Source organism: Mustela putorius, unplaced genomic scaffold (assembly GCF_011764305.1).
Source record: "Mustela putorius furo isolate JIRA1106 unplaced genomic scaffold, ASM1176430v1.1 tig00000695_pilon_pilon_pilon, whole genome shotgun sequence".
NCBI classification, from domain to species: Eukaryota; Metazoa; Chordata; class Mammalia; order Carnivora; family Mustelidae; genus Mustela; species Mustela putorius.
This window is the reverse complement of record NW_025421447.1, coordinates 8995763-9007845: the sequence shown is the minus strand read 5'-3', so window position 1 is coordinate 9007845 and position 12083 is coordinate 8995763.

The window sequence follows — 12083 nt, the reverse complement described above, 5'->3', positions numbered from 1 at the left end:
CTATCTACTGCCCAATGGGCTATTCAGCAACCAGATGCTACATTATCTCAGTTCCCCTGGAAAGTAGAAGGATGTGTTCCAGGAGGTAGGGAGGTGCAATTCACAAGCTGAAACTGACAAAAGTCAAAAGTCCGCAGTGTTCCGAAAATTGAAACAGGAGGTGCAGGCAGGCTCCTTCCTCAGAGTTCTGCCCCTGCCCCAAGCACTATCCCAAATGGCTCTCTTAGGGTGCTTACTGAACTTTGCAGTCTCCTTTCAACAGAGCCCTACCTAGCCACACTGTATGGACCTCTCTAGGTCCCAAATTCCATCCAGCTAGGTAATTACACTTTCAGTTTCATTGCACGCCTCCGGATATAGACCTTCACCAAATTCAAGCTTTTAAGATTGCTCCCAGGTCCTTTTGCTTTTATTTAAACTGGAACAGACAGGCACGCCTCACTCTTGAACCCTGTCCTTTCTTCTGGGATCGTTGGCCCCCTAGGTGTACTGGAACCAGCTCGTACCAGCTCACAAGAGTCGACCGTGAACATTTTGGGAAATTTCCCGAGCCACTCATTCTACCCTGATATTACTAAAAATTAAATTACAGAAACTTACAAGGAGATGAAGTATATTAAAAACCAAGGTCCTAAAAAAAATCAAAACTTTTGACTTCTTAATTATTTGCCACATTTTATTATTGCTTATGGCCTCAAGGTTATCGACAACGTTAAGGCTGCGTGGTGGGAATCCTATTTAATGGTGGGGTCCCTGAATCTCCTCCAATGCCTGCATTCAGAGACGTCATGCTGGTGGCTTGCTATGGCCGTGGTGGAAATATTAACACTGCAGAAATGGGTGAACCCTGCAATGCAGGGCTGTTTTATTTGTTAGCCTGTTCAACATTCACCAGCATCAAGTGGAACCAGTGGGATCCAAGTTAAAACCAATCTGCAATTCTGTACATACAGATACTGGGGTATGTAGGGCCAGACCCCCGCCCTCACCAGCCGCCCACCGATCCCACTAGGTCCGCTTATTCAAGGAAGCAAACTGAGAGGTCTTCTCAGGGATAAGGATTTACATCCTTCAGAGTGTGGGGGCAGAGAGAAAAACAGAGAGGGAAGTGGACGCTCACTGGCCCGGCCCCGATTCCCCTGCTCTGCCCTGGTCTTAAGAATTCGTTCCGCTTTGGGGGCGCCTGGGTGGCTCAGTGGGTTAAAGCCTCTGCCTTCGGCTCAGGTCGTGATCTCAGGGTCCTGGGATCGAGCCCCATGTCGGGCTTTCTGCTCGGCAGGGAGCCTGCTTCCTCCTCTCTCTCTGCCTGCCTCTCTGCCTACTTGTGATCTCTGTTTGTCAAATAAATAAATAAATTCTTAAAAAAAAAAAAAAAAGGAATTCATTCCGCTTTGACAGAAAGTCAGCTCAAGCACCAACCAAAAGTGAAGATTTACGGGTTCACCCCAATGAAAACCCCAAGGGTAGTCAACCTTCCAGCTGCCTGGACCGCACCGATATGGGGGTAGGTCTAGGTTTTCCAATGATTTCTGATTTTTCTTTCTTTTCATGCCTCAGTTCCGCTTTCCTCTAAATTAATTTTATTCCCAAGAAGCCTGCCCCTTGGCGGTTCCAAAACAGCCACGCTTCTATGTTCTATCTTAAAATCTTACCCCAGCAGCCGAGAGGAAAGAAATTCTCTTTCCCAGGCACTTGTGCAAGAGCCCCAGAGCTGGGTCTCGCAGGCTCTGATTGTCCAGATGGTCAGGCCCCCAGTCAGGAGGGGGTAAGAGGGTGGGAGCTTAGGATTGGTTGGCTGCGAATCAGGGGGGTCAACCCCACCCAAGCCCCATGAATGGAGAGTAAGGAGGGGTGTTCCTTCTTCCTCCTATCAGGGGAGGCTCCTGCTCCCAGAGGGACCAACGATGAGAACTCACCAGCAGGTGACCACTGAGTCTGCTTGTCACTTCTGGAGGTGGCCTGATGGTGCCTTCTCATGGCCAACAGTGTAGGCCAGTCCCCACGACGGCTCTGAACCCCTGGCATAAAGTGGGCCACCAAGAAACGGCAGTTGGGATTCCCCAACCCTTCTGCCTTTGACTTACTTCCCTTATCCCCTCCACGATAGGGCCCCTGCCGCTGACCTACGACTCTGAGCTCTAGGGTATGTGGGGGATAGCTCTTCTCACTCGCTGTCCAGCCAGCTGGCCCTCCAGACCCAGCAGACACCCGCTTGGCCTTCCACACTCTTGCTAAGTAAGAGTCTAACTTCTCCTAACATAACATCATTTCCTTCCCCCGCCAGCGACTTGAATTCCATGCAGGGCCTCTCACTGCTGACAGAGGAGGAAGACCATGGCTCAGAGGCGCTGCCCAGAAGCCCAGGAGCTTCCTGTTCCATGAGTCAGGAAGGAGAGGTCCGGGTGGGGCCAGACAGAACATCTGGTCCCAAATCAGGACGTGGCTGGGATCCGAACCCAGGGCCGGCCCACGGCAGGCATTGGCCCGCACAGGGACGAGAGACGCTCGTGTCTTCAATAGAGAACGGAGACCTGCCAGGAGCTATTCTAAGGACTGGGAACGTAATTGTGAAATAAATAACAAGTGGGAAAAGTGCCTTCCTCTCAAAGGCATTCCAAATTTATCTAAAATGTCAGTGGCTCGCCTGAGCGGCTCCTGATCATTACCTGCCTCCCATGCTCTCTCCGGGCCGTCTGTGAACCCACAGCATCTCCCATCGGGCCCGGGGAGGGCTGCTTTCTCTCCCCCATGGAACGGCCACCTCCGTCAAGGGCTGGCCCGCTCTTTGTCATCTTAGAATGTTCTAGTGTGGATGAGGCACTCCTTAGATGTTGCCAGAAAGGATGACTCTTCCTAACAGCATTTTTATAAGAAAATCATTCCAAAGAACCAAAAATGCTTAGTAATAGAGGACCGTCAGGATGTATTATAGGCACAATTATAAGAGCGACTAACATTAACTGAGATCTTTTTATGTGCTAGGTGTTTTTTTTGTTTTGTTTTGTTTTTTTGTTTTTTTTTTTTTTTTTTTTTTTTGCTAGGTGTTTTTTTTTTTTACGAGTTTTACATGCGACATCTCAGGTCTCACCAAACTCCTCTCGGCCACAGGCTCTTACTTTATTCCTTACAGGCATGGCTCAGAGAGGTTAAGAATTGGCCTGATGTCACACAGCCAGAGAGTCTAGGGGTACTTGGAGGATTATGCACACCGTAAAGGCAAAGGCACAAACAACGCATGGCCACATCGATGGTTATAAATTAACGTATTTACTAAAAGATATTAAAACCTAAGCCACTATATCAGTACCCATCAAAGCCCTGTGAAAACGTATGATGTGTCAGGCAGGCCCCCGATCAGGGTAATGAAAAGGAATTTCTAATCTCTGAGTCTTCATTTCTCTGTGAAGAGCGGTCTAATGTCTTACAGTTATCTACCTGTGAGTTTTATGCCTCTGGGATCGCGCAGACTCTTTACTAATCTGACGGATGGATCCTTGCTGAGATGCTAAGGTGTGAAACTGGCCCCGTGCTGCTCCTTCCCAGCAAACACAGTTTATAGGATTTTCTGGAACAAAGCCTTTTGGGGGGGAAGCTCCATTGGTTCTGGGAAGTCTTGGGAGACTGGGGAGGAGACCCAGAGGTGGTGGGGATGAGGGATGGTTGTGAGGAGTGCCACAAATTAGGAGCACCCTCTTCCCAGCAAGGGAAGGAACTGTCTTTGGCTCTGCGCTACCTTCCAGCCCCAGGATGTTATAAGGGACGTCAGAGAGGAAAGCCCCAGGTTACTCGTGTAGATTTGGGGTGACTCCAAAGGTCATGTGGGGAGTCCCCAAAGGGGGGGCGGTGGGGGCAGGAGGCCCACCAGGGCTTGAGGCCAGGATGGGCAGATTCTCACTGCACTGTCCCGCTCGGGAGCGATTTCCTTCCTCTTGCCTAAAGAATTTCCCAGAAGCATGAGCAATCTGAAAATTCCCCTGGGGCCAGAGCCAGCCGAGAAAATGCTGGAAGAAGCTGTGCCAAGAGCCAGGAACGGGAGGAAAGAGGGTGGAAAGCAGAGACCACGGAGGCTGAGGGCTAGGGAGTGGATAACGTCTCTAGAACCCTAAACAGGGGGGCACGGGGTAGGAGAGGTAGGGGTGTTAGAAACGTGACATCCTGGAGAGTAGTTGAGGAAACTGGTCCTATGAAGCCCAGAGAAGCAGCCTGGGTACACCGTGCAGAATTCGGGGTCCCTCCCAGACGTAGTGGGTTTATCTGACACCAGGATGGCATCCAGGTTCGTGGTCGGCGGACCCATGACCACCACGGAACAGGACACGCGTGGTGAGTGCTGTGTACGGGTGTGACCTGCAGACTTATCTGAGACCCATTGGTCTCAGAGTCCCCAGAAGAGCTCGTGAAACTGAAGACCACCGAGCCCCATGCCCCAGGGCTTCTGGTTCATTCATGCTTGGGCGGGGCTGAGAATCTGCATTTCTCCTATGTTCCCACAGGATGCCAACGCTGCTAGTGCTGGGACACTGGGAGAGGTCGGGTCCAGAGCAGCAGGTAAGAGAGATACCCCAAGTGCTTGCTTAATAAAAAGACGGACGTCCTCAGCATGAACGCTGCCCAGCACTGAAACAGGTGAGCTCGCTCTTCTTCACAAAATGCCTAGACAATTAAGACCATAATCCCGCGAGGCGCGTTGTGAGCTTACCAGTTCTGTTTCAGAGATGAGACTGATTTGCCCACGATTAAGTGGCAGAAGAGAAATCCAGTTCACCGGGTGGTTCGGATAGAGTCTGAGGAGGTGAGTTTAGGTCTGATGGTTTTAGGACCCCTCCTACCCTGAAGATGCTGGAACCTTGTTCATGATTCCAGCCACTGGCCTCAGTGGGGCTCACAGAGAGCTATTATCCTAGCTGTCTTCGTCCCCCAGAGGTGAAGCTCTCCCTGCATTGGGAGTCAGGCTCTAGGGGAAAGTACTCAACGATCTTGAGCCATAGACCCTATAGTGGGCATTGTGATGGTCCTCCCATTTCCCCCTTCAATTGCTCAGGCTCCCATCACTACCCCTACTGGGAATGTTGGTAGCTGACAGCTCTCAGCTAAGGTCCTCTCACTACCACCAGGAATTACAGCTCACCCAGGATCACGCCCCCTTCCCCAGGGCAGCCTACAATCCAGTGGCCAGGCAGAGAAGGGGTAAAGGCTGATCCCCTTGCTCAAAGCAAGGTAACAGCCAGCTCCGGAGTCCCACCCCATCACCCCACATGTGTGGGATCAGCTGAGACCTCTCTTGTGGATACATCACGATCCAGCATCTTCCATGCCCAGTCCTACTGTCTTCATTCCCTCCCCACCCAGGTTGCTCAGGAGAGCCAAAGAGACGGCTCATGGCTCCCCAACTCACTAGCCAGGCGGTCTTGGGCATAGCAAACCTGTCGTCCCATCGGTGAAATGAAAATAAAGACAGAGTCCATCTCAGAACTGGAGCCAGGATGGCAGAGATGGGGGCTTCCAGGATGGAGGTGGCCTGGGTCCCTGAAGCACAGCACAGAGGAGAGTAGCTCGGATGGCCACTGGCCTGCATTGGACGGGCTCAAGATGGCCTCTCCAGAGAAATCTTGCACGACCCCATAACCAGCGAGGGCAGCTTGGTAGCACCATCAAGTGTCTGTTCTTCCTCCCTCTCTTCCCTGTTCCCCTCACTCTTGCTGCCCAAGGGGAAACCAGCCAATAAAGCATCAGTGCATTAAAAAATGGGGGGATGGGGCGTCTGTGGGCGGCCCAGTCAGTTAATGACCAACTCTTGACTTTAGCTCAAGTCATGATCTCAGGTCATGAGATCGAGCCCTGTGTTGGGCGAGGAATCTGCTTCTGTTTCTCCCTCCATCTCCCTCTGCCCTGCTCATGCTCTCTCTCTTTCTCTGTCTATGTCTCTCTCAAAATTAAAAAAAGGGGGGGGGAGGATTAAAAGAGACAATTTATGAGAAATGATAAACAAGACCCAGCACACGCACATTCCTCACTCAGCAAGTGATAGAAATCACCATCATCTTCGTCATCATTATCTTGAAGGCTTATTGCTTCTTGGGAGTTATAAAAACATCTAGATCCGTTTGAGTCGATGTCATAGTGCATCCATTCTTGGAGTGTGGTCCACGGAGCTCTGGAAGTCTTTACGTCTTCAAGGTCATGACTGCATGCATTGCAATTCATGTATTTCACTGCAATTTCATGTCCTGTCCCTATTTCTCAACGTATCAACGTTATCAACGTATCAACGTTAGTCTGATGGCACGAGAGCAGTGGTGAATTATTGGTGCCTTAAGCCAAGTCAAGGCAGTGACACCAAACTGTCCTAGCACCATTGTCTTCTCTCTGCCTGGCGCTCTTAGGAAACACAAAATTCAGGTTTCCTTTTGCATGTCCTCAATTAGCAGTACATGGTATTACTTTTATTAAACCACAACCCTTGAATACATTCTTAAAATGTTCTTTTATTGTATGTTATGCATTTGAGAGTGAGAGAGAGCACAAGCAGGGAGCAGGGTCATATGGAGAGGAAGAAGCAGGGTTTCTGCTGAGTAGGGAGCCTGATGTGGGACTCGACCCAAGGACCCTGGGATCATGACCTGAGAACACTTAACCAACTAAGCCACCCAGGCGTTCCGAAGGTTTGAATTCTTGAAAACTTGTACCTGCCACCCTGAGTGCTACACTTTCCCAACACTTAAAGACGTTTCTGGTGATACTAGGGGTGATGGAAATAAATGTGATGCTTTGATACTGGACAAGGAAATGTGTTAACATTGGGAATATCTGTGGAACTCAGTGAGCCAGTATTTTCCCAGGGACCAGAGCCTGATACTACAAAATCATGCATGGGTACAAGATCTACTCAATGTGCAAAATAAGCCAACGGATTTTAACGGGACTGAGTATAAAAGTTGAAGGGTATTAGATGACACACTGCAACTCACTTTTAAGAAACTACCAGTCGTCAAATTTTGGTGAACAGTCAAAGAGGAACATTCCTAATTATCTGAAAAGCTATTAAAATATTCCTCCTTGGGGCGCCTGGGTGGCGGAGTTGATTAAGTGTCTGCCTTTGGCTCAGGTCGTGATCCCAGGGTCCTGGGATGGAGTATCCCCCCCACAAATTTGCCCTGGGGCAGGCTCTCTGCTCAGTGTGGAGGCTGCTACCCCCTCCTCCTGTGCCACTACCCCCAGCTTGTGCTGTCTCTCTCTCAAATAAATGAATAGAACCTTAAAAATAAATAAATAAAATAAAAAATTCCTCCTTTCCAATACATATCTACATGAGCTTAAATTTTCATCACGTACTTTAGCAAAACAAAACAAAGCAAAACTTACTGTAATAGATCTAATACTAGAAGCAGACATGAAAATCAGCTATCTTTTATTAAGCCAGAAATTAAGGAGATTAGGAAAATTGCAAAATAATGCTGCTCTTCTCATTCGTTTTTTTCTCTATTTTGGAAATTGCGCTGATTTTTTTTTTCATGAAAGTTTGTTTTTGTGTTCATTTTAATGGGTTAATTTTTATTTCATTTTTTTAAATATTTATTTGTTGTCAGAGAGCAGGAGGAAGCACAAGCAGGGGCAATGGCAGGCAGAGGGAGAAGCAGGCTCCCCACTGAGCAGGGAGCCCAAGGCAGGGCTTGATCTCAGGACCCTGGAATCCTAACCTGAACCGAAGTCTGATGCTTAACCAGCTGAGCCATCCAGGTGTCCCATAATTATCGTTATTTTAAATAAATTAAATATGCTTAAATTTCCCAGTTCTATTTTTTAGTACAGTAAATATCAGCAGATACGATCCACACAGGGTTCCTCTAAAACGATAAAGGGGTCCTGAGAACAAAACTTTTGAGAACCACTAACACAGGACTTCAGCTAAGGCTTGAAAGGAACCTTCTGTGGCCCGAGCTTTGGAAAGCCATACAGAGACCCCCTCCCACCCACTCCTCTCCCCGGCGTCCCCTCAACCTGCCCCCAGTAAGGCAGCCCTCCCCAGGGCGCACTCAAGGAAAAAGGAAAAGGAAACCTTCTCTCACTTCTTTTCCTGGAATGTGCCCTGACCAGCCTCCCCGTGCGTGTCACACCCTTGTCCTCCCAGAGGGCTGTGCTGGCGTCCCCATCGCAGAAGATGCTGGCAATGTCACGGCCAAGCGGGAGAGGAGAGGGGTGCAGGGAGGCTGTGGGGCAAGGAGCAGTCGCTTGGATACTGATGCTGCAGCTTCTGGCTGGGACTCCAAGGAACAGCTTGGGGAGGGGACGTGAATGTCGCTGCTACACCGGGCTCCTGGGGCTCTACATCTTGGCTTTCGTTAATTCCCCGTCAACTTCCCAGCCCAGAAAGCAAGCCCACGGGGGCACCTTCCCCAACCATCACATATCCCACAAGCTTACAAAAACAAGTTTCCGTGGGACACCTGGGTGGCTCAGTCAGGTAAGCGTCTGTCTTCGGCTCAGGTCATGGTCTCAGGGTCCCGGCATCAAGCCCTGCATTGGGCTCCCTGCTTGGTGCAAAGCCTGCTTCTCCTTCTAGCATTCTCTCCATCCCCACCGTGCTGGTGCTCTCTGGCTTTCTCTAGCTCTCTGTCAAATAAATAAAATCTTAAAAAACAAAACACACAAAAAACAAACAAATTTTCCTGCTCAGCTTAAGCGAAGACTGGTATGCATGACCTGCCCCTTGGAGTTACGGAGCCCTGAGAGGACAAGACAGACATGTATGTGCCCTACTTGTTACTGTAAATGGTTAGTGTAATCCACGAGAGTCCCCTGAGGCTCTGGGAAAAACCAGGACAGTACGGATGGTCCTGAGACACTCAAGTCATGACCCCTCAAGTTTCTTGCCTCTAGATACCGATGGGAGGGAAGTGTTCAGAGAAGAATGAATTCCAAACGTACCCAAGCCCTTCCAGAGAGCGAAGTAAAGAAAGCCCGTGCCCCCAGCTCATTTTATGAATCCACTATGATCTCTGATACCAAAACTAAAATTGTAGGTCAATCTCAACCGACAACATGAACATAAAAGAAAAACAAACAACAAACAAAAACCCTCTAAAAATATGTTGGGAAATTGAATCCAGCAATATATAAAGAAAAGGATGTATCTTGGGGTAAGGCTGACTATCCTCCAGGATTGTAAATTTGATTGAACATTAAAAAATCAATTAGTGTTGGGGGCGCCTGGGTGGCTCAGTTGGTTAAGTATCTGACTGGCTCAGGTCATGATTCCAGGATCCTGGGACTGAGTCCTGCATCAGGCTCTGCACTCACTGAGGAGTCTGCTTCTCCCTCTCTCTCTGCCCCCTTACTCATGCTCCTTCTCTCTCTCCCTCAATAGATAAAATCTTTGAATAAAATAAAATCTTTTAAAAATATCAATTAGTGTTAATACTCTACATACCTAGGGGTACCTGGGTGGCTCAGTTGGTTAAGCACCTGGCTCTTTTTTTTTTTTTTTAAGATTTTATTTATTTATTTGACAGAGAGAGATCACAAGTAGGCAGAGAGGCAGGCAGAGAGAGAGGAGGAAGCAGGCTCCCCGCTGAGCAGAGAGCCCCATGTGGGGCTCCATCCCAGGACCCTGGGACCATGACCTGAGCTGAAAGCAGAGGCTTTAACCCACTGAGCCACCCAGGTGCCCCAAGCACCTGACTCTTGATTTCAGCTCAGGTCTTGATCTCAGGGTCGTGAGTTCAAGCCCCATGTTTGGCCATGTTGGGTGTGAAGCCTACTTTTAAAAAAAAAAATACTCCACATACACAGATTAAAGGAGAAGAATCATGGTCATTTCAATGGTGCAGAAAGAAATGTTTGATAAAACTTAGCACCCATTCACCATTTTTTTTAAATGCTCCTTAATCTAGGAATAAAAGGGAACTTCCATGATCTGATACGGAGTCTTTGCAGAAAGGCTTAGAAAAACATCAGACCCTAATGGTGAAAGGTTGAAAGCTTTTCCTTTACGACCAGGAATGAGGCTGGATTCCCACCACCATTATTTCTATAGATCAGAGTCCTACGTGATATAATACAACAAGAAAAGAAAACAAAAGAGCCAAAGAGACAAGAATGGGAAAGGGGGGAACAAAACTGTCATTTTCCGCTGGTTGTAGACATGAAATTTCCCAAGGAATCATATGTAAGTATTAGAATTAATAAGAGGACTTAGCAGGTAGCTGTTTTCAAAAGTCAAAATACACTAATTGCAATGAAATAGCCAAAATTTGTATCTTGGAACCACAAAAAAAAAAAAAAAAAGGACACCACTGGAAAAAATGATGAGATCCAAATAAAATCTCAAGTTTATATTTTGGTAATGTATCAGTGTTGATTTCTTAGGGCTTTTTTTTTTTTTAAGATTTATTTGTTTATTTGAGAGAGAGAGAAAAATCATGAGCAGGAGGGGCAGAGGGAGACGGAGAGAGAATCCCAAGCAGACTCCACGTTGAGCAGGAAGCCCGATGCGGGGCTCGATCTCACGACCCTGAGATCATGACCTGAGCTGAAATCAAGAGTTGGATGCTCAACAGACCGAGCCACCCAGGCGCTCCGATTTCTTAGCTTTGTGAGCTGTGCCATGATTATGTAGGATGTTAGCAGTGGAGGAAATTGAGAGAGGGGAATACTCTGTATCCTTTGCAACTTTTCTGTAAATCGAAACTCATCCCAAACCAAAAGTTTCTTCACCAAAAAAACCTTTCTTTTCTTTTCTTTCTTTTTTTTTTTTTTAGAAGGGAGCTGTCAGATGGGAGTTTGGGCAGTGTTTCTAATCTTTTTTTTTTCTTTTTAAAGATTTTATTTATTTATTTGACAGACAGAGATCACAAGTAGGCAGAGAGGCAGACAGAGAGAGAAGGGGAAGCAGGCTCCCTGCTGAGCAGAGCCCAATGTGGGGCTCGATCCCAGGACTCCGGGATCACGACCCGAGCCGAAGGCAGAGGCTTTTACCCACTGAGCCACCCAGGTGCCCCGAAATTATTTTTTAAAAAATTATATGTTTGGGGGTGCCCAGGTGGCTCAGTGGGTTGAGCCTCTGCCTTCAGCTTGAATCATGGTCCCAGGGTCCTGGGATCGAACCCCACGTCGGGCTCTCTGCTTGGCGGGGAGCCTGCTTCCTCCTCTCTCTCTGCCTGCCTCTCTTCCTACCTGTGGTCACTGTCTATCAAATAAATAAATAAAATCTTTTTTTTTAAAAATTATATGTTTGTTAATGAACAATTTTAAAAAATCAAGTTCTGGCTGCATATAAGACAAATCATGTTGTTTTCTTCTACAAATAAGGAACTTTTTTTATTAGGAGCTATTAAAACACCTAAAACAGAGACATAACACGTTCATGACTTAGGAGATGCAGTAGTATAAAGGTATCAGCTCCTCCCAAATTAATTTAGAGATTCGGCACAATCCAAACTAAAAATGACTACAGCCTTTTACATTTCTTCCTGAATCCTCTCCATACATTTTCCTTTCTCTCCCTCTCTCTCTCCACCCCAGCCCTACTTGGTAGAAATTAACAAGTTGATTCTAAATTTTATAAGGAAATGTGTAAGATCTAGAATAACTAAAGAATTCTCTCTTTTTTTTTTTCCGTAAGATTTTATTTATTTATTTTGAAAGAGAGAGAGAAAGATAGTGAGAGAGCACAAGCGGAGCCAGGGAGAAGGGGAAGCAGGCTCCCGACCAAGCAGGGAGCCTGACTCATGCATGGATCCCAGGACCCTGAGATCATGACCTGAGCCGAAGGCAGGTGCTTAACCCACTGAGCCACCCAGCCGGCCCAAAAGTCGTTTACTTTGAGCAAATAATGTGCTCCAGAAAATAGTTGACATTTACTGAGTGCTTATATGGACCAGGCACGGTCCCTAAGCCGTTTGGGGTAAATAATAGTCATTCTATTCTCCCAACACTTCAGAGAAGTAGCTGCCCTTCCAGCCCCATTTAGCATTGTTAGGAAGCAGCAGCAAAGCCAAGGAACACTAGTAAGAACAAGGTCCACAGTGGGCTCCCTGGTCCGCAAGGGCTCTACCTGCCAGCACACTGCAGAGAGGTTCAGACAG